This window comes from Pongo pygmaeus, chromosome 21, assembly GCF_028885625.2.
Source record: "Pongo pygmaeus isolate AG05252 chromosome 21, NHGRI_mPonPyg2-v2.0_pri, whole genome shotgun sequence".
Classification (NCBI taxonomy): domain Eukaryota; kingdom Metazoa; phylum Chordata; class Mammalia; order Primates; family Hominidae; genus Pongo; species Pongo pygmaeus.
In genome coordinates this window covers 31,992,492-32,016,528 of record NC_072394.2, presented here as the reverse complement: position 1 = coordinate 32,016,528, position 24,037 = coordinate 31,992,492, and the positions used below count along the sequence as shown (strand labels likewise).

Here is a 24,037-nt window from a genome sequence, read left to right as displayed (position 1 = left end):
TTCTAACTGACAGTATGACAGTTTCTAATACTTTGACAAAAATTATGAGGATCACAGAACAACCATTATTTTTCCCATTGAATGTAGAGTGGTTTTTCAGGGCTTCATGGTTTCCAGTTATTTTTACAATCCTGCACTGCCATGCAAAGTGAGGACATGCAAAATAAGCACACGCGGTAATACAATACAGTGCTAAGGAGAAAAACTGATCAGGATAAGAGGAATTGAAATTCTAGGGTAGGAGAGGAAAATGACTATTTTTCCACACCATGGTTTACAAAACGTGTCTTTAATAAAGTGAAATCTGAGCAGAAACTTACTTGAAGGAAAGAAGAGAGTGAGCCATGCAGCTGTTTTGGGGAAGACTCAGAGGAATGACAGGATTTGACTTTTCAAAAAAAAAATCATGGCCCGGTGCGGTAGCTCACGCCTGTAATCCCAGCACTTTGGGAGGCCAAAGCGGGTGGATCAAGAGATCGAGACCATCCTGGCTACCACAGTGAAACCCCGTCTCTACTAAAAATACAAAAAATTAGCCGGGCGTGCTGGCGGGCGCCTGTAGTTCCAGCTACTCAGGAGGCTGAGTTAGGAGAATAGCGTGAACCTGGTAGGCAGAGCTTGCGGTCAGCCGAGATCGCGCCACTGCACTCCAGTCTGCAGCCTGGGTGACAGAGCGAGACTCCATCTCAAAAAAAAATAAAATAAAATAATTAAAAAAAAAATCATCGTGACTGAAAACTGCAATCCAGTAGAGACAATAGCAACAGTTTGGAAGAGATGATACTGATTGGGACCAGGAAGGAGCGATGGAGGTGAGAAGCAGGCAGGTTATAAATATAACTCAGTGATGTACGGGAGCAGGCTTGGGCTGGTTCAAGAGAGCCAACTGTCAAACTTTCAGGAATTTTGCAATCTGGTTGTTAAACTGTTGGAAGCTTGAAATTGGCCACATTGGGAGTATTTACACTACCAAAATTGACAAGCGCTATAAATCAGCCTTCTTTATCCTTTTGAAGAGTCAACTGTTATATATTTATCACCTCACCAGTGGACATAAGCACTTTGAAGGCATAATTGAATATTGCATGTAAATGAAAAAGAAATCAAGGAGGACTCCAAAGCTTTTGGACTGTCACAGCATTCCTGCCATGAGCAACAGGGTTAGGAAAGTTGCAGATTGTCAGAAACAACTAGTGTTTCCATCCCAGAGAGAGGAGGGAGAACTGCTTTCTTTTTAGGTGTGAGGAGTAGGACACTGTCTTAGTCCACGTGTGTTGCTATAAAGAAATACCTGAGGCTGGGTAATTTATAAATAAGAGGTTTATTTGGCTTGTGGTTCTGCAGACTGTACAAGAGCATGGTGTCAGCATCTGCTTCTGATGAGGCCCTTGGACTGCTTCTCCTCATGGTGAGAGACAAAGAGGAGCTGGCATCACATGGTGAGAGAGGAAGGAAGAGAGAGAGAGAAGAGGGAGGTGCTAGGCTCTTTGTAACAATCAAACCTTGTGAATACTAATCGAGCAAGAACTCAATTATTACTGCAGACAGCACCAAGTCATTCATGCTGTATCTGCCCCCATGACTCAAACACCTCCCATCAGGCCCTGCCTCTAACATAGGGGATCAAATTTCAACATGGGATTTAGATAGAACAAATATTCAAACTATCTTGGATGCTTAAACGAAGAAGAAAGAGAACTATTTTTTTTCCTTAAAACTGGGATGGGGGTTCATTTGTATTCAGGAGGCAATAGAGAACCTCAAAAAGGCTGGGGAGATGGAGTAGGCAGGAATCCAGAAGACAGAATAACTACTGAAAAGCTGGAGAGAGTCTGTGGTTTATGGCCTGTCTCAAATTGATGGATGCGAGGAATCCTGGTGTGTTCAGATTTGATGTGTTTCTCACATTCTAGGGGGATGCTATGAGTCATTGCCCAGAGCCCCATTCCTTGGCCCCTGCTCAGGACCATGTGTGAAGATTCCACTCTGGGGCATCAAGGTGGCAGAGACTGAGGGTTCCACATGGCAGGGGAGGAAGGAAGGAGCTATGGGAAAACACGTCCAGGTTTAATCATCTGCTCATCCTTCAAGAAATGTTTCCGAAGAGTCTGTTATGTTCCCGGTGCTGATCTCCTCCTGAGATGTCTGTGGTGGTTGGACAGGCAGCTCTGAGATAGGACTGTGCCAGCTCAGCCCTCCTCCTGAGTCCTGGCACCCTTTCCCGCATCCCTTCCACTCAGGCACTCAGAGGATCAGAGTGGGAACAGCTTTCAGAGTTGCCTATCTGGGGCTTCTCAGCATTACTCTACAGTGGGGATTCCTTAGAATGGAGTCCAGCATCAAATAATCTAGAGATGGCCTGTGAGGGACCACCTACAGAGTTGCCCCTCACTTAGCACCCTCTTCTCACCTCCCCAAGGCAACTAAGGCACCGTGGACACCTTTGAACAGCCTTGCTGTAACCCACTTCCTGCAGCACCCACATGCTTCCTGGGGCTGGGAGCCTCTTAGAGAGTTTCCTGAGACTCCCAAGGGTGCAGAGGGAGCTTGGTTACCTTCTCTAAACTCCACTGAGCCTGATGCTGCATGGCGTGTGAGCTGGGCCCTCCGGCTGGCCTTGCCCTTCGGCGGCAACCCTTGGCCAGCCCTTCTATCCCCACACTTACAGTCAGGCCTCCGCTTCAGTGGATGTTAGATGGCAGAGACATCAACCCCCAGCAGCACCCTGGGGCCCAGGAGGAGAGCTACAAGGAGTGGGGCAGTAGGAGCTGGCATGAGCCCTAGAAATCATGAGACTCCAGGAGGAGCCATGAGAGGGGCCACCTGGGATGGGCCTCCACTCACCCCATCCAAGGCTACCTGGGCCCAACAAGGCTCCAAAACTTTTGAATCTGAGTCCTTCCCTCGATGCCCTGGATCCAACCCAAGGCAGAAGCCAGGGAAAGAGGCTCCTTCTTTCCAGTCACCCCATCTCCCAGTGCCAGGCTCTCCTACTGGAAGGAGGGTGTTGAGAGAGCTTGTACTCAGGTATTCATACATTGCAAGGAAGCCATGGACTTGTTTCTGAAAGGAGTGATGCCTCCTCAAGAAGAGCCTCAGGCACGTCCTTCAGGAGGGATTCCAGAAGAAGGCATTGTTCTCCTAGATGACAGCTCTAGGCCGGTTATGGCCCCCGAAGCCCTTCCAGTGGGACAAGATGCAAAGGTGGAAGACAGCACTATTGCTGATCCTGACCGTGTGTAGGCACAGGCTAATGTGTGTGGGATGTCTTCGTTTTTAACAAAGAAAGTTTAAAAAAGAAAAAAAGAAGACAAAATTCTAAACTAGCAAAAACCTCATAGAATAAAGATGTAAAGAGAAAAAAGTTTTTGTACAGCTATAAAATGTGTTTGTTTTAAGCTGAGTGTTGTTACTAACAAGTAAAGTTAAAAAATTAAAAACTTTATAACATAAAAATGTTACAGCAAGCTAAGGTTAATATATTATTGAACAAGGCAAAATATTTTAAAAATCAATTTAGCATAGCCTAGACCAGGCATTGTGTCCCGTGTGTGTAGTCCCATCTACTCAGGAGGCTGAGGCAGGAGGATTGCTTGAGCCCAGAAGTTCTGGATTGAGTGTGTGCACTAAGTTCAGAATCAATGTGCTAACCTCCTGCAAGAGGAGGGACCACCAGGTTGCCTAAGGTAGAGTGAACCAGCCCAGGTCAAAAATGGAGCAGGTGAAAACTATCACACTGATCAGCAGTGGGATCATACCTGTGAATGGTCACTGCACTCCAGCCTGGGCAACACAGTGAGACCCCAGCTCTTTAAGAAAATTAAAAATAAAAAATGTATATACATTTGGTGTGGCCAAGGTGTATGGTGTTTATAAAGTCTACATAGGGTAGTTTCCTAGGACTTCACATGCATGCACCACTAACTCACTGACTTACCAAGAGCAACCAGTTCTGCTAGCTCCATTCATGAGAAGTGCCCAATACATGTGTACCATTTTAAAAAATATTTTTAAAAAAATTATTAAAAAATATTTTATATCATACATTTACTGCACCTTTTAATGTTTAGAAATGTTTATTTACTTACTTTTTTCTTTTTGACACAGAGACTTGCTCTGTTGCCCAGACTGGAGTGCAGTGGTGTGATCGTGGCTCACCACACCCTTTAACTTCCGAGCTCAAGTGATACTCCCACTTCAGCCTTCCAAGTAACTGAGATGACAGGTGTGCATCACCACACCTAGTTAATTTTTAATTTTTTTTTGTAGAGACAGGGTCTCACCATGTTGCCCAGGCTGATCTTGAACTCTTGGGCTCAAGTGATACCCCTTCCTTGGCCTCTCAAAGTGCTGGGATTACAGGTGTGAGCCACAATATCTGGCTAGAAATGTTTAGATACTACTGTGTTCTAATTGCCTACAGTATTCAGTACAGTAAAATGCTGTACTGGTTTGTGGCCTAGGAGCAAGAGGCCATACCATATGGCTTAGGTGTGTAGTAGGCCATCCCTTCCAGGTTTGCGTAAGTACACTTTGTGATGGTCACGCCAAAACCAAATTAGCTTGTTGATAGCTGTTGTGAGACCTTGATTCTTGTCTTCTTGGTTTAAAAGAATTTAAACAAGAGACACACAGCAAAGAAGATGCAGCATAGAGTAATTTGTTGCAAAAGGAAAAGAATATTTTGAAAGTTAGGTGCAGAATAGACAGTACCTCCTGAGAGAGAGAGATAGGATTCAAGACGGGCTGTTCATAAGGATAAGACAGCAAAGACTGGCACTAGCGAGGCTCCCTCTATGGGAGTCTTCAATGATTATTCATAAGGAGGTGGAAAGAGGTGTTGCAAGTAAGCATGTTCTGGGCAGTCCTCTGGGTGCACCTGAGCAGTAGCTGTATGTGCTTGTTCATACATTGCATAGCTCATTAGCATCTTAACTCTCCACCCAAGGATGTGTTTTTTGCTATTATAATGAGCAAAGGGTCAGTTTGAGGACAGGTGAAGTCAAAATGCACAGAGAGGAAGTCCCTACTATAGATAGCTTTGCTTTAATCAGCTCAATTAAAATGCCAGTGCTGAGTCTTATTGTATTCGCTGTTCTGCCACCACTGTTGCTGCATCCTGAGAACAGGGTCACTTCTTTGACTACCTATCCTCCCTCAAGCTAATGACACATCTCTCAGGATGTATCCCCTTCATTATGAAATATATGAACATGTGAAGGAAATTGAATTGATAATTTTAACACTTCTGAAAATATTTCTTGAAGACCAGATACTTTCACAGGAATCTTTCTTTTTTTCTTTTCTTTTCTTTCTTTCTTCCCTTCTTTCTTTCTTTCTTTCTTTCTTTCTTTCTTTCTTTCTTTCTTTCCTTCCTTCCTCCCTCCCTCCCTCCCTTCCTCCCTCTTTCTTTCTTTCTTTCTTTCTTTCTTTCTTTCTTTCTTCCTTTCTTTCTTTCTCTCTTTCTTTCTTCTTTCTTTTTTTAACAGAGTCTTGCTCTGTTGCCCAGGCTGGAGTGTAGTGGCATGATCTCAGCTCACTGCAACCTCTGCCTCCTGGGTTCAAGCGATTCTCCTGCCTCAGCTTCCGGAGTAGCTGAGACTACAGGCACGTGCCCACCATGCCCAGCTAATTTTTGTATTTTTAGTAGAGATGAGGTTTCACCGTGTTGGCCAGGCTGGTCTCGATCTCTTGACCTCATGATCCACCCGCCTCGGCCACCCAAAGTGCTGGGATTACAGGCGTGAGCCACTGTACCGAGCCTTTCACAGGAATATTTTACCAAAAAATTAAAGAGGAATTAAAATCAATTTTAGCTCACACACACCACACAAAAAATAGCCATGAAAGAGATTTGAGAAAATTGTAAAATATACCCAATTTAGATGATATGAGGAAATTTTTGTTAATTTTATTAACTGTGATAACAATATTGATCTTGTAGAAAAACGTCCTCAATCATCAGATCACCCAGGATGGACTCCATTTGCTACTGCAGGCGCATGCATGACTGCGTGAGCAGTGGACGTGACTATGCACCTTCCATGCATCTCTGATTATAGGGGAAATTGTCCTTCACTTCCTGTCTTCACTCTTCCAGCAGGCAGGGACATGGACAAATCAGTGACCCAGCACAGACCCAGCAGATGAGGCTAATGTCTTAGGGCATGCAGGAGGAATCCGAGCCTTTGAAAAGTCTTCTGGAGCAGAGACCCCTCCTGGTATTGTATGAGAGGGAAACAGGACATATTTTGGTCAAAGAGAGGGGACTATCGGCCAACTTCAGATCCTTGGGACAACGTCTAGCAAAAGCGAATATTTCTCTAATTAGCACAAATTTGCCATATAGGCTGATAGTGGCCCTGTCTTCAGGGCCTCAGATTTACCTTGATTCATTTAGACTAATCACCTTGTCTAATGACAAGACATCTTCAACAACATCCCAACATCTCCCATTGTTCCTTAAGTTCTGAGTTTCCCTTCTGTAAAACTCCAAACTACTAGATGTTTGAAGCAGGAAAGGAGAGTATAGATGAACAGAAATTTGCACGTAGTAAATGTGCAGAGGGATGTTGTGGTTATTATTGGTCAAATATCAGCATCAGGACACAGAAGAGGCTCATGCTGTGACCAGTCACGGTCTCCAGGGGGCCTGGTCCAGTCTTAAATGCCTTTTCTGATTTTCCCACAGCAGATGCCAGAGTCTGCTGGGATGAGGTCGCAGATGTGATGGAAAAGTTTAGGACAGAACAAAAATGAGTCAGAGAAAGAATAGCAGGAGGGCTGTTCTGACAAGGAATGGAGAACATAAATAACCGTCTGAGACAGAAGGCAAAACACAGGACTCCATAAACAGATGATCTCCCTGCATCCCTCTTCTCCCTTTAATATATATTTGTGTCAAAAGATCTACCAAGTTGTGCATCAAACTCTTAGTAATGGTGACTCTTGGAGTGTGGGATTTGGGGTAGACAGCTGACTTTAAAAATCTACTCTATATTTATAGATTTCTAGGTTATTTTATAACAAGCATGACTATTACTATTAACATTACGGAAAAAGACAAAATTTTAAAATCGGGAGTAACCTCACCAAGGGTGGCCTCTGAGCTCTGCTCCTTCTGGTGGGCTGAGACCTCTAGGGCAAGGCTTTTGCTGACCACCAGCTGCCCATCATGCTCCACCTGGTAGGTAAGCACATCATCCCTGTGAGCAGATACATTCACCAGGAGCCAGCTTGTCCAGTTGTAGGTGCCATCCTTGTTCTCAATGAGGATGGAGGCTGTTTCTATCTGGGACACATTTCTGTTCTCCAACCAGGTCAGCTGTAGGTTCTAGGAGTAGAAATTCTTCACCTGGCAGGTGACGTTCACCTGGTTCCCTGCCTTTATGGGCTGTTGAGAAACCTCCAAGAAGGGTGAAACTGAAACAGCACAGGGCAGAAGCTCTGACCTTGTGGCACAGATAGATCACAGGGAGGGCTCCATAACTTAGCTCCCACCACCATGGTGAGGGCATCACCAGGACAGTGCTAGGCAGGCAGCAGGTGCTCAGACATTGAGGGTGCTCTTTGCATATGAGTGAAATTATTAAGCACAACACCTAGCACATAGTAGGTGCTCAAAGACTGGTAGCTCCTACTAGGCTAAGAATGAGTGAAATCTGCAAGCACAACCCCTGGCATGCAGTTGAAATGTCATAACTGCAGCAAAATCAATGAAATCACTAGGCACACAGGGGCTTGGCTCATGGTAGGTGCTCATTAATTGTAGTTGCTCTTGGTGAAATAAATGAAACTATCTAGCACAGAGCTTGGCACCTGGTGGGTAGACATCTAGCTGCTGCCATGAAAATGATAGTAAGTGACCAGTACATCTAGGTTCATGGAAGGTGGGCAGCACAGTTAGGAATCAGATTCCAGGAAATCCAAGCCCTGGAGTAAAAGCCAGAGAGGAGGAGCAGGCTTGGCAGCCAGATATGGGATTGGGCTGGGAGTGAGAATTCTGTACCTTGAATGGCTTCAGACAAGTTTTCAGCCCCACAAAGAGGGCCCCCCTGTAAAGTGATGTGGGCCACCTCACAGATGACCTGAGGGCAAAGGTCTCTAGAGGCCAGCACCATCCTGGCTGTGCTGCAGTTGCTATAGGGCATTCTTTCTCCTGCAGGGTCCACGTTGATTTGGAAGCCTGAGAGCTCATTCCTATTTTTGGACCATTTCAGGGTGATGTTTCAGGGGGAGAAGCCGTGGGACTCACAGGTGAAGCTCACTGTGTGCTCAGCTGTGGTCCTCACTGCAGTGCATGATACCACAGGGGCAGAGGGTTTGGCTACAAAAGGAGCATCGATAAACAGGAGACATGACTGAGATGACCATCACTAATGATGAGTGTGTGACATGTTAAGAACCTTCATGGACATTAGTTTTTAATCCTTCTAATAATGTGGAGAGGGTGGTGTCCTCATTTTACAGACCAGGCTGGAAAGGCTCTGAGACGTGAGGAAGTCCAGACCTGAGTTCAAAGTTCTCCTCTCTAAACAGGGTGACTTCCACCAATCTGGGCACAGGAACAAAGTTACTGATTGGTCTCCCTCTGTGTATTGACTGGTCCTAGCCTGCCTCCCCTGAAGAGTTCACTAATCTCAGAGAGTGCCGAGACCAGCTCGGTCGGGCAGACCCTAACCCAGCAGCGCTAGAGGAATTAAAGATACACAGAAAATATAGAGCTGTGGAGTGGGAAATCAGGGGTGTCACAGCCTTCAGAGCCGAGAGCATTGATTTACCCACATATGTATTGACAGCAAGCCAGTGATAAGCATTGTTTCTATAGATTATAGATTAACTAAAAGTATTCCTTATGGGAAATAAAGGGATGGGCTGAAGTAAAGGGATGGGTCTGGCAAGTTATCTGCAGCAGGAGCATGTCCTTAAGGCGCAGATCGCTCATGTTATTGTTTGTGGTTTAAGAACGCCTTTAAGCGGTTTTCCACCCTGGGTGGGCCAGGTGTTCCTTGCCCTCATTCGGGTAAACCCACAACCTTCTGGCATGGGCATCATGGCCATCACGAACATGTCACAGTGCTGCAGAGATTTTGTTTATGGCCAGTTTTGGGGCCAGTTTATGGCCAGATTTTAGGGGTTCTGTTCCCAACAAGAGAGGGCATTTACAGAAGCCAATACAGGGAACAATGGCAAAGTGGTGCCATTGTGAGAGCTGGAACCAGGCTGCTCAGCCCAGGAGACGGGTGGCCTGACACACCCAGCTCCTCATCTGTAAAATAGGACAGCATTTCTGCTTCCCAAGATGCAGTGAGGATTAAATGGGGCACTGTTTTCTTTGGATCAAACACAGAGGATGCTTCATACAAGTGAACACAGTTCTATCTTTAACCCAAATTTCATGAATACACAGAGATCTCTCCTAGGTATTTATGAATTTGTTCCATATAGTTCATTCTTTTCACAAATATTCCAGCAGGATCTGTGAAAGAAAATGAAGTAATTAAGGCTAAAGCTTTAACGTAGAGCCAAGAGTTTGTAAGAGCATTGCACCCACACCTGCTAAAGGTCAAGCCACAGGATGTTGCTGCAGATCTGAATAACAACTGAAGTCAAGGTACGTGGGATTTTGATCTCTCTCATCCTGGAATACTTTAAGTAACCAATGAAAACAGGTTTGCAGTTTAGAATTTTTGCCCAGCCAATGAACTGTCTCCAAAACCAACTTTTTTCAAAATCCCCTATACAAAACCTTCCCTGCACTGTTGTATGAGACTCTATTCAGCGCTTCTCTGACTCTGTGTACTCAAAGTACAATTCTTTATTTCCCAAATAAATGCTATTTCTTTTGGCCTTTCTGCCAGTCATTTTGTTGTTGTTGTTGTTGTTGTTAGCAGGCCTAATCTGTGCCAAGTGCTGCCTTTCAAAAGAGTGAACGTTTTTGGAATCTGGGTCTTCAGTTGGGTCAGGTTTGGGTTTGGGTTGACAAACAAGATCACTGAGTACTGAGAAAGCCAAAGGTGGTTAATTTTTTCATCATTAGTTAATTACAAGAAACACAGACCCAGGCCATCTAAGCAGGCAGATGCTCATCCTGCATCCTGAAAGTACACAGATTATAGAATCAGAAAAATGAAGGCAGTTTCTTTCCACAGAGAGGTCCTAAAGGGCACCTCCAAATTGCGAATTACTACCCTATATCTTCTACAACAATCACCAGGAAGCATATATCACACATATTTGCCTTTGTACATATTAACCTGCTTCCTAACATGTGTCAGACATTTTGAGGGCACAGTAAAGAGGGTGTCACTTAAAGAAGAGAAGTTATCAAGACATCACCAGCATGGGGACCCTAACAGGATGAGAGGATGTAATCAATTTCCATTTATGGGAGCCTGGTGCCGCCTGCTCCCTCTATACCTCTCTTTAATCTTTTTAACCCCCCTCCGTCCCTGTGAGGGGGTCCTAATGTGAGCCCCTTTATAGGATGAGGCTCAGAGAGGAGGCCTGGCTGGCCAAGGGCCAAAAGTGGACACAAACCCCACCCTGGTAAGATAAGAGAAGACAAATGAAAAGCACAGAGCCTGGCAAGTAGTAGGTGCTTAACAAATGACACCTGTGACTGTTATCAGGCGGTTTGGTCATTACTGCTTCTGAATCTACACATTTATCCTTTAGGCAGCAGAACAAAGAGGAGCAAAAACACCAAAAAAATACTCAAACCCTGCTCCCTGAGGCTCATGACAAACCCAAATGACAAAAGGAGCAGAAACCACCAAGTGAGGATTCTCTTCCCTTTTCTGAACAATCCCCTCAGGAAACAAGTTTGGCAAATTGGCTTTCAAAACACAAACAAGATCACAGATGCCTCCCTCCAGAGGAGCTATTTGCAGAAGCTGGAGCATTTTGGAAGGAATAGGAAACAGACTCCTCCATGACATCTTGGTGTGTGGAGGCAGGGAGGCTCCTGGGGCTGAGGAGTGAGGATTTGCTGGGATTCCAGTGCTTGTTTAAACGCCAACATGTTAAAGTTGTTCCCAACACTGAGGCTGGGATCTGAGCAGGACTTAGACCAGGCTTCTCCTCCTCGGCCCCTAAGGCCTGCTCCATGGGAGGGGTCCTGGCCAGGCCACTGGGGCCTTCTGAGATGTCTCTGGCCCATGTTGTTCTGAAGCATTCACACCCAGAAAAGCTGCTCTCAATGCTCAACACAATGGGGGACCACTTTTGCTAGGGGGCTGTGTATTAGAATCTTCTGGAGTCATTGAGAACTTTGCATGCCCAGGCTCATGTCAGACCAATTAAACTGGCATTTTTTTAGGAGGGAGCCTTGGGCTGGATTTAAATTTTTTTTTCAAATTTCCCAGATGATTCTAATGAGCAGCCAAGATCGAAAGCCACCAGACCCCACCCCAAACCCCATGTATCCTTGAGGCCTGGAGAAGCACTGACCCATCTGAGGTCTCGTAGCTTCGGCATCACATAGTTCACATTTATGGAATATTTACTGCACTCCAGGTGCTGCTCTGAGCATTTAACAGGATTTAACTCCTTCAGTTTCTGTTCCCAGTCTGTGAGGTCAGTGTTATCATCAACAGGTGCGGACACTGAGACTCACTGTGGTAGAGCACCTTGTCCCAGGTCACAGAGCCAGGAAATACCAGAGCCCGGAAGTGGCCCAGGCAGTTGGGCTCCTGCCTGCCCCACACTAACCACTGTTCTGCGGAAGCTCAGTAATAACCTGAACACCACCACCATTCAGGACTCTGTGCACATCCTCTCCCATCCTCACAGAACCCACAGTGGGTTTGGTGCGTGATTATCAGCATTGCACAGATAGGGAAACTGAGGACTCAAGGGAAGGCAAGACTGGCCCAAGATCACAAGAAATAACAGCTTGATTTAGGGGTGCCTACAATGTGCTAGGTGATTTACAGAGAGAACCTCAAGTCCTATCCCCTCTCCTAAAGGAGTCGTGATGATCACCATTTTACAGATGAGGAAACTGAGGCTGGGGAAATGAAGGCACTGCCTCCTTGTCCTCCATGTGTCCCAGTGGGCACTTCCTGTGTCCTACCAAGCACTCATGTCCATTAACAGAGCAGGTCCTCTGAATTCTTGAGCTCCAACACTGACCGCACACCCAGTTGTCCCTTTGAGATTCTTGACTTCATGCAATTCTAGAGAGAAGCCTCCCTCCTGGGTGCCCAGGCCCAGATACCCTGTAGCCATAAAACACTATGGGCTCCTGACAGCCCAAGGGGAGAATGGAAACTCTTGCTCACAGTGGCCCCACTCACCCACTATGAAATACCTCATCTCCTCATCCTTAGTCTTCAGCACCAAGAAGGGGTGGGTATGTGGTCTGCTGGGCTGCAGGAGGCCCGACTTTGCTCCATAGATGCTGCTGAGTGAAGGAGAAACAGCACAACACGGGAGAAGAGTCCTAAATGCTTCATGTGTGCTGAGACCTGTCCTTTAGGAACAGGCTTGACATACAATGAGCCATCTGCAGAATCTTTCTAAAGAGAGTGTAAAGACAGCCCCTCCTACCCCTACAGGAGTTTTTTTGTTTGTTTTGTGTTGCATGCTTTTTGCTGTAGAACAGAGCAACGCAAGAGTTTAGAATGAGGTTGGAGCATTTCTTCACACTTTAAAAAGCATAGCTGAGGGTTGCAGAGACAGGGGCTGTGAGTCAGGCTGGTGGGGATCAGACCTTAGCTCCCTGACCTGCTCACCACTCAGGTCTCCTCTCTGAGCTTTAGTGCCTCATCTTTAACCCATACCCTGTTTGCCCCAAGAATACTTTTGTCTCTAATTCTAATGTAACATCATATACATTTCTGTTACATTAGGATTAGAGACAAGTTCTGTTTAGAAATAACTCCAAGAACAGTTTTTATATTTTATATTCACATTGAAAATCAGTAAGATTTGCTTCAACCTCAAAGAGCATGTTTATGTAAAATTAAATGAACTCTGGCAGTGAGCTGCACTTTTTTTTTCTTTCTAAATGGGTTAAAAGAGGCAACAAATGGCTCCTCCTTCCTAGCACTGGTTATAAGGAGACTCTGGCACAGCTGCTGCTCCCTGCCTCCCTCCCTGCCTCCCTCCTTTCTCATCCAGGGCATCAATTAGGCTGATAATATGGCAAAGAGGAGTGAGCACTTCACTAGGAGGTAGCAGATTGGGGTCACACCTGAGCCACTTACTCGATATGATTGCCTAGGGTGGGAACACATCAGCTGGGAACTTGTGTCTTTATCTGTAATAACTGCAAAATCAGGATAAAGCCACCTTCTCCATCTATGTTTAATGGTTGTTAGGAGACTTGATTGCTAATCATCTAGGAAGGAAATTAGGCAGTATTCTTATATATGAGAACACACACACCCTCTGACCTCGCAATGCCACTTCCAGTGGGCATTTGTCACCTGAGTAGGATAACACACGTACAAGGTCACCCACTGCAGGGTTCTTTCAATAGTTCAACATTGGGAGCAACTTACATATTTATCAACAGAATACTGTAAAACAAATTTGATATTTTCATAAATTGGACTATTCTGCAGCTGTCAAAGAGTGGAACAGCTCTCTATGTCCTGACGTGGAATCTCGATAAGGAATGATAAGGCTTATGTTTGGAAGGGTTTTTCCAATCACTAATGGGCTTTAGTGTCTGAATGTGAGGTGCATTCTGAGCCTTTGGGAAACTGATGAAAAGGAGAATTGCTGGCTCTCTGGTCAGTGGTTTTGTTTGAGGAGCTTTTATTTAGCTCCTCGAACATAGTCCGTGTTGTTTCTCTTTGTCTAGTCTGAAATAGTTGTTACCTGGGGGAAGTAGCCTTCTCTTGGACTGTAGATTAATTCGTGGCCGGGTCCAGCTCCTCTGAACCATTGGACAGGCCCCACAGGGAAGAGGGAGGTCGCAGTGCAGTGCAGAGTGGACATCTCTCCAGCTGCGACTGACATGAACTTCTCAGGCTGAATCACCTGCAACTCCTCCTTAGCTTTCACTTTCATGACAAAGCAGTCATTTATTCATCCTTATGTGATCCTGTGTGTTTCCTCGTGTGTATCAAAGACTTTCATTGATCGGGTGCACATCAGGAGCAGAGCTTGAGCTCAGCACATTGCATATATTATCTCATTTAACCTTCACAACAAGCTTGTAGCTTGTTGTGACATGAGACTGTATTAGAAGTCTCATGAGACTGTATTAGAAGTGAGGACAATGAGGCACAGAGAGGTTCAATTTTAAGATAGAGCTTAAACACGAGACTGTATTAGAACATGAGACTATTAGAAGTGAGGACAATGAGGCACAGAGAGGTTCAATTTTAAGATACAGCTTTGGGTTGAGGACCTGAATGGAGCTCCTGAGCCCTCCTTGGAAGTGTCATACTTTGCTAAATATTTTTGCCTTCACTTTCTGGCCATATGGAGTATTGCACTTTCTGGACCATTTCATTGACTGAGGTCATGTAACTGCTTTAGACCATTGAGTTGTGAGTAGAAATGATGAGTATAATATGTGGACTGTGCATTCAAATGCAAGAACCTCTATGGATCACCTTCTCCCTTCCACAGAGACCCACAAGGCTCTGATGGGGTCTGCTCCATCAGCCTGGATTCCTGAGCGACAGTGACATGCAGAATCCCCAACACACCATGAAGATGCAGCTTAAAAAGAAATAACATTGTTTTAAGCCCCTGGGAATTTTTCACCCATAGCATAAGTTTCCTAATGCTGATGTGACTAATTACCAAAACTTGGTGTCTTACAACAAAAGAAATATATCATATTGTAGTTCTGGAATTCAGAAGCCCAAAATTATGTGACTGCGTTACAATCAAGAAGAAAAGTCAAGTATGTAAAGGTGAAGAATAAAATGGTACTGACCAGGGTGAAGTGCAGGGAGGTAACGGTGAGATACAGGTCAAAAAATACAAAATTGAAGATAGGTCGGATGAGGAAGTCCAGAGATCGAACATGCCATATATTGACGACTAGAGTTAATAATATTGTATTGAATTTAGTATTTTTGCTTAAAGAGTATATTTCATGGGCTCTTGACACACACCCACATGCTGGGTAACTATGTGAGATGATGGATATGTTCGTTTGCTTGACTATAATAATCATTACACTATGTATGTGTATAGGAAAGCATCATGTGGTACACCTTACATATATACAATTTAAAAAAAAAACAGCTATGTTTTCTGGAGTCTCTGTTCTTTGCCTTTACTAATTCTGGAAGCCGGTAACATTTCTTTTCTCATAGTTACATCTTCCCATCACTCCAGCCTCTGGCTTGCATCCTCACATGTGCTTGTCTAACTCCTAATTTCCTGCCTCCTCCTTCTTATAAGGACTCATGTGATACATTGGGCCCACCTTGATACTAGACCAAGATGTTAAAACCACTGTCTTCAACACGTTCAAAGAGCTAAAGGAAACAATAGACAAACAACTAAAATAATTCAGGATTATGATGCACTAACAAAATAAGAACTGTAACAAAGAGAAATTATAAAAAGAAATCAAACGAGAACTTTAGAGTTGAAAGTATTACAACTAAAAGTTCATTAAAGGGGTTCTCTAACAAGTGAACAGGTGGGAAAAAAATCAAGAAACTGGAAGATGAAATCATTGAAATTATTGAGAGTGAGGTATAGATACAACAAAAATGAAAGATAATAGAATCTAAGGGAATGGTGGTACATTATCAAATTGATAAAAATACACATTACTAGAGTTCTAGGGGGGAAAAGAGAAAAAGAGAAAGGGGCAGAAGATTATTGGAAGAAATCATGAACAAAATTTTCCCAAACTTGATAAAATACATGAATCTACAAGCTTAAGGTGCCAAGGAAACCCAAATTTAACTCAGCGATAAAGTCAAAGAGACCCACATTAAGACACATTATAATCCAACTGTCGACAATTAAAGTCAAAGAAAGAATTCTGAAAGCAGCAAAAGAGAAGCGATTCCTCTCATGCGAGAGATCCTTGTAAGATTATCAGCTGAGTTATCAGAAGCATTGGAGGCCACAAGACAGAGGAATGATATGTAAAATGCTGAAAGAGGAAAAACCTAACAACCAAGAATTCTAAACCTGGCAAACATCCTTCAAACACAAGGGAGAAATTAAGATATTCTCAGATAAATCCTCAGCCATGGATCCTTGAGTGAATAGCACGATGTCTCCAGGCCCAAACTTCCCTGATCTGTAGAAGGGGTGGCATCAGGTCATGAAAATGAGCACCCACCACCACACCCAATTGGTGTGGTGAGAGTTTATGACCACTAAACCTTACCTATAAGAAACGCTAAAAGGAGTGCTTTGGGTGGAAATGAAAGGATGCTACATGGCACTCAAAGTTGTATGAAGAAATAAAGATGTCCAGTTAGGTGTACATTTAAAAAATTCATATTTTCCTGATGCCTCAACATCCCTGAAACAAGCTGTGAGCACCCTACCAAGTGACCAGGTACAGCAGTGTGATAAAGCTGGTCCCTGCCACAATTCCCCTTTTTGTCCTCCTCTGCTGTGACCTAGTAGAGTAGTGGCATTAAAACATACCAGTAAATCCGTCATGGTTTTTGTTTGTGTCCTCCACCCTAACTCCCAGTAAGACACTTGCCTGGGATTCCAATCTCTCTTGCTTCCCCATCTGCTTGGTTGAGCCTGCTTCACGGAAGCTCCTTCCATATGGCTTCCTACCTGGCATGCCATACCCCGCTCTCTGGGAACTATGAGTAGAATAAATTGTTCATCTTCATATGCCTCTCCAGATGAAATTTTCACAGCCATGTTAGAGTGTTCTTTATAGACCCAAGCAGCAGGACTTACTCTACCATTTTCAACACTAATGGCAATGAGAATGGGATCATTCTAAACTAGGGTGGAAAGTTCCTAGGAGATGCCCTTTGAATGCTCATGGCTTGCTAATTTGCTACTCTGATTGGCTCTACCATTTGAGAGAGCTATTACCCTGATGGCTTTCTTGTACTCTGCTTTCTTCAGCTTTGTGTTGCCTTTTGGGAGTGTTACCAAAACTCTCCATCCTAAAGTGGGGATCATGTCTCAATATCAATAATGGCATCCACCTTTCTTCAGGAGTGCAGAGATGACATTACATTGAAAACAACATCTTTAAAACAGATTCATTTGTCACACTGATTAATGTCACATAATCCAATACCTTTAAGTTTCTGTTAAATGCTAGTGGCAACATATTCTTTTACACATCATCAAAAACAATACTCTTGTTAGTGCCTTCAAACAGACAAACAAACAAAAATACCTCTTCTCTATAAAAATTTTGTCAACTTCTTTCATGCCTGTTGGAGTCTCTTCACCATTCATGTTGGCCATGAATTTCCCCAGGGCTTTTGATGCAAAAACAATGCCCCTCTTGGCCTCATGCTATACTCTATTAAAACAACAAATGACTGGTTACCTACTGGGATCTCCTGGTCTGGCGTACAGATCTACAAGGCATACTTTCCTGTTGCAATCATTAACCATAAATTGTCACACATCCAGGCTTTGCTCACCTGATATGAAGCACATTGGAAACTAAGCTTCCACTAGAACACAAAATTAAAATCACTGCCAGGTCCAGCTGCACGCCATTCTGTTGACAGTTGGCATTATTACTACTAGGTTTGTTAATGCAACAATACTCAACCAAATACTAGCAAACTGAATTGAATAGCATAGTAGAAGGATGATACACCATGAGCAGATAATAGTTATTCCTGAAATCCAAGGATGTTTCAGTAAACAAATGACAACAATGTAATATACCATATTTATGGAATAAAGGGAAAAACACATGATTATCCATTTGATGCAGAAAAGCATTTGACAGATGTGGCTATCTTTCTATGACAAAAATAATCAATAAAAGAAATATATGTAAACATTCAAAATTATAAAAGTCATATACTCATACTTTCTTATTTTTTTTTGCACTATCTAATTTACTATTCACTGTCTAATTTACTATTTTATTTACCTCCTTATCATGGGTATTGGTTACTGTCATTCTCCAGTGGATATAAGGAACAAAAGGGAAACTACTTTTTCTATTTCATTCACCAGTGCACCCAACATTTCTATGTCAGGTCCTGGAACATAGTAGATATCCAATAAATATGTGTATAATGTGTGAATTGCTCAGTGGGATATCTTAAGAGACTGAAATCTTTCATTTTAAATGGATTGTTTCTGTTGAATTTGGAGCAAATAAATTTCCCATGTAGATGAGTTGGTGAAGAAAAAATCAATTTGCAATCACACAGAAAGCAGAAGAGCCCAGGAGAAGAAAACTACTTATCCTCTTCCTCGTACCACACCCCTGCACACACTCACACTAGCAGCAGTTGCAGAAATCTCATGGAATAGAATCAGGGCCAGAAGTATTTGGGAAGAGTAACAGTGAAACCTGTGATCTCTAGATTAAGAGTGCCTGAGCTCAAATCATAGCTCTACCAGTTACCAATGAATGATCTTGGAATGCTTTGTGCTTCTGTTTCCTTATCTATGTGTGTGTGTGTGGTGGGGGGCAGGGGGTGATAAGAATCTCTACCTTGGATATAATGATCATCCAAAGTAAGAGCTGTAAGATGTTTCCAACAGTGTCTGCCACGTGGAGGGTGTTCAAAAATTGTAAAGTTGGCCAGGCACAGTGGCTCAAGCCTGTAATCCCAGTACTTTGGAAGCCTGAGGTGGGCAGATACCTGAGGTCAGGAGTTTCAGACCAGCCTGGCCAACATGGCAAAACCCTGTCTCTACTAAAAATAAAAATAAAAAAATAGCTGAGGGTGGTGGCACACCCCTGTGGTCCCAGCTATTCAGGAGGCAGAAACATGGCAATTGCTTGAACCCAGGAGGCAGAGGTTGCAGTGAGCTGAGATCGCAACACTGCACTCCAGCCTGGGTGACAGAGTGAGACCTTGACTCAAAAAAGTAAATAAATAAACAAAATAAAATTTTTACTCAGTAGATTTCCTGAAGCTTGGAGGCTTCAATGGACATTAGATGATGAGGATATAGATATGACTATGGATATAGATATAACTATAGATATAGTTACTATACAGATATAGATGCTATAGGCAGAAGTTTCTGTAACTTTATCCACTTCTTTCTTCCTCACACCTACCCTTCATGAAAGTGGGAACACTAATACAGCAATGCACAGAAGTTCTATTTTGAGGGACTATGCATTTTACCAAGAAGTTTGCTTATCTATTGCTTACTTTAACAGATTGGGGGACTTTGAGGGGTAAGATCAGAGAAGTAAAAAAGAAGAGAGAGTGTGGGCAACAGGGAAAACCAAACATCTTTTTAATGTGCATTTCATATAGACTAAAAAATGGTTAGAAGGGAATAATAAGAAAAGTCTTTAAAAAATCCTGTGTGTGTTTCACATAGTCAAGTGAGATTTATCCCAGGAATGTAAGGATGGTTCGACACTCAGTGATCTCTCCATGTGATACACTACATAAACAGAATGAGGGACAAAAACCATATGACCATCTCAACACAGGCCCCAAAAATGCATATGAGAAAATTCAACATTTTTAAATGATAAAAACTGTCAATGAATTACGTATAGGATGATTGTTCCTCAACATAATAAATGCCATATGGGACAACTCCATAAAAATGAACTCACATATTTACACTTAATTGACCTTTGATAAAAATTTCAAGGACACACAATAGGGAAAAGTCAATCTCTTCAAAAATGTTATTGAGTAAACTGGATATCCATGTATAGAGAAATAAAATTGGACCTTCGTCTCATACCACATACAAAAATCAACTCAAAATGGATTAAAGACTTAAATGTAAGATCTGAAACTGTAAAGTACTAGAAGAAAAGTTCTGTAACATTGGTCTAGGCAATCAGTTTCTAGATATGAGCCCAAAAGCACACACAACAAAAGCAAAAATAGACAAATTGAATTACAACAAACTAAAAAAGCTTCTACATGTGCATTTCTCATGGATATAGAAATGAATGTGTGATTACATACATAGCCAAAAAAACAATCAACAGAGTGAAGACACAACAAACAGAATGGGAAAATATATTTGCAAATTATACATTTGATAAGGAGTCAATACACAAAACGTATAAAGAACTCAAACAACTCAATTATAAGACAACAACTCAATTAATATATGGGCCAAAGATCTGAATAGACATTTCTCAAAAGAAGACATTAAAATGGCCAGCAGGCATATAAAAAATACCCAATCTTACTATTAATCAGAGAAATGCAAATTAAATCCACAGTGAGGTATCATCTCATACCTGTTAGAATGGTTATTATCAAAATAAGGAAATTTAACTAGCATTGGAGAGTATGTGGAGAAAAGAGAATCCATCCCACTGCTGGTGAGAATGTAAATTAGTACAGCCATTATTGAAAACAGTATGGAGTTTCCTCCAAAAATTAAAAATAGAACTATCATTAGATCCAGCAATCTCACTTCTGGGTGTATATCCAAAGGAAGTAACATCAGCATGTCACAGTGATATCTGCACCCATGTCCATTGCAGCATTATTTACAGTAGCAAAGATGGAATCAACCTAAGTGTCTATCAACAGATGAATGGAGAAAGAAAATGTGGTATATATACACAATGAAATTCTAATCAGCCTTACAAAAGAAGGAAATTCTGTCATTTCCAACCTGGAGGATATTATGCTAAGTGAAATAAGCCAGGCACAGAAAGACAAATACCACATGGTCTCACTCATACACTGAATCTAAAAAAGTTGAACTCATACAAGTAGAGAGTAGAGCCTATAATCACAGCAATTTGAGAGGCTGAGGCAGGTGGATCACCTGAGGTCAGGAGTTTGAGACCAGCCTGGCCAACATGGTGAAACCCCGTCACTACTAAAAATACAAAAAATTAGCCGGGCCTGGTGATGGGCGTCTGTAATCCCAGCTACTCGGGAGGCTGAAGCAGGAGAATCGCTTGAACCCAGGAGGCGGAGGTTGCAGTGAGCCAAGATCTCACCATTGCACTCCAGCCTGGGCAACAACAGTGAAACTCCGTCTCAAAAAAAAAAGAAGTAGAGAGTAGAGTGGTGGTTACCAGGGGCAGGGGAGGGGGTGTAGTTGGGAGATACTGATCAAAGGATACAACATTTTAGTTTAGATAAGAGAAATAAGTTTAAGAGATGTATTGTACAATATGGTTTCTAGAGTGAATAACATGAATTGCATTGTTGAAAATTGCTAAGAGAGCAGAGTTTATAAGTTCTCACCACAAAAAGTGATATATATGTAAGGTAATGCATAATTACCTCATAATTAGCTCAAATTAGTCATGTACACATATTTTATAGTATGTTGTACATGATAAGTATACATGCTTTTTTCAAACAAAAATAAAATACATTTCTTTTCTGAAAAATTTCATTGCAAATAAAAAGATAACGATATCTTATGTACGTGTATGTACACTTATAGTCACTTATACACACATGTGTATATATGTATACTTATATATACACATGCATTCACAAATATATATAAAAGTTTGTTCTGTCAGTATGCTATATAAAGATGTTTTGTGCATTAAATAAAATTATGAAACCTGTTAAAATCTCAGTAAAATATTTGGCACATAGAAGTCATCCAACACATTTGTAACAAATGTTGGGAGTATATACACCAGCGTTTTAACTCTGTGTTTCTCTTCTGTGACTGGTGTGATGGGTGATGATTATTCCTATGCTTGCTTCCCTGCATGTTCTAATATTTCTGCAAGTAGCATAACACGGCTGAAAGAATGAACTCTGGAGCTGGTCGACCTGGACTTGAATCCCAGCTGCTCCACTGACTGATGTAGGGGACAATGGACAAGTTCCTCCGTCTGCCTGACTCCCCGTTTGCAAATAGGAGTTAATAGGTGTAGCTTTCAAATAGGGATGTTGTGAGGATTAGTAGAGTTAAAATACACAAAATACTAAGAACTGTGTCTACTTTGTAGGAAGAGCTCAATTGCTGAACTCTTACCACTGTCATTTGGGTAAAGTGTATATGTAAGAAAAATAATTTGAAAAGTGAGAACCCTGTCTTCTAGGACCTGTGAAGTGACTTACAGCAGGGGCCAGTGGGGAGCAGGGAGGCTGCTGTGCCCAGCCCTGTGATTCTGGGGTCAGCTCCCCGGCCTGACTGGGGCGTGAGGACAGGCAGCCTGTCTATGGGCTGTGAGCAGGGCTCTCCCAGGCTGCACCAGGAAAGGTCCTCCAATCCTGCCTGTCCTGGGGAAGGGAAAACAAATTCTCCATGGTAAAATCGAAAGAACCAAGGTAGATTGTGGTACTTGTATGGACTGAATGTGTCCCCCAAAATGCATGTGTTGAAGCCCCCATCCCCAGAACCTCAGAATTTGACTGTATTTGGAGACAGGGTCTTTAAGAAGCAATTTAGTTACATGAGTTCATTGCGGGGGTCTTAATCTAACATGACTGGCGATCTCAGAAGAAGAGGAGATGAGGACACAGACACACTGAGGGAAGACCACATAATAAGGCACAGAGCAGAGATGGCCATCTACGAGCCAGTAAGAAAGACCTCAGTACAGACTAACCCTGCCAACACCTTGATCTTGCATTCAGCCTCCAAAAGTGCAAGGAAGTAAATGTCTGTAATTTTAGCTGCCCAGTCTGTAGTACTTTGTTATGCAAGCCCTAGGAAAGGATTACAGGGCCCAGAAAGCAGCAAATTCCTTCTTAAAGACGAAGAGGGCATAAAAAGAGGGTGGTAACACTGAGATTACAGAGGAGTGGGAAGCAGGGGGAACAGAGGACAAAGTGTGCAGCATCCTGAAGAGGGACAGTAGCTGAACATCCCCGGGAAACACTGCTCCCCTGCCCAATTCAGGCACTGTTTCAGACTTCACATCCTCAGGGTGCTGAACAGAGGGCTGGGCCTGGAGCCACACACCCTGTCAGGCTGTCTCTCAGCTCACTCTGTGGACTTGGGTAGATGGCTTTGCCTCCTGGAGCCTCAAGGCTCCAGGCTCAAGGCTCCTGCTACTCAGTTCGGGGCAGCAGTAGGGTTCACAAAACCTACTGCTCAATATTTGACAGGAACCAGGTCTGCTTCTGGTAAGGATTTAAATAATGATTCTTCTGTGTTTGTCAAATGAAATATTATTTTAAAAATGTAACTAATTATAGTGCTGGTTGAAGGATCACCTGATTCCATCCCTTGGTAGCCAGCTGCAGATCCACAGAGAAAGTGCTCAGCTCCCTGATCTTCTGCTCTCAGACAATGCCCAGTCCTTGGCCTACCTTGGGAGCACTTGTGTTTGTCTGGAATCCCTGAAAGCCCAGGGGCAGGGATTTCAGGGCTGCAAGCAGAGAGAAAGGGTTCTAGCCCAAGACAGTGCTCACCTGTGCATCCCAGCAGCAGAATCAGCAGCAGGAAAGGACCAGGAGGGTGGGGCCAGGAGGCTGGGATGGGTATCCTGGAGACCTCAGGAGCCTGCTCTGTCCAAATGTCTGTGCTGGGGAGATCTCAAACTTCTCTGAGGAGAGAAGACAAGCACTGCCTCCCTTGATTCAAGAGGAAGTGGCAGTGATAGAGTACAACAATGAAATAGAAATCAGGCACAGTAGGCAGTTACAACGCAAACAGTTACTCATGCTCCATTCTCAGGAGAATCAGACAGGCTTAGCAGAAATAGTGCTTCCTGCACACCTTGACCATATGTTCTCTCCACATGGCCCCTAACACCATCTTCAGGTCTTCTTGGTGATTCACCATTTGGGGCTATTAGTCCAAGAAGGACCTGTGATTAAGAACTGTTTTCTAAACTTTCCATCTCAAGACCCTAGGATGTTGCTGGCTTGTTGTCTTCTTCTGCACCAAGCCTCAACCAAGTGCTACTCAATTCGGGGCAGGAGAAGAGTTCACAAAATCTACTGCTCAATATTTGAGAGGAACCAGGTCTGCTTCTGAAATTGTTCCCTATTCCAAACTT

The 24,037-nt window shown here is 43.2% G+C and overlaps 1 pseudogene; it reads right to left on the bottom strand.

Moving 5' to 3' along the window:
- Positions 1-2,691: 2,691 nt before the first annotated feature.
- The window catches only part of LOC129021571 (signal-regulatory protein beta-1-like), a 63,886-nt pseudogene continuing 42,540 nt past the window's right edge, over positions 2,692-24,037 (bottom strand).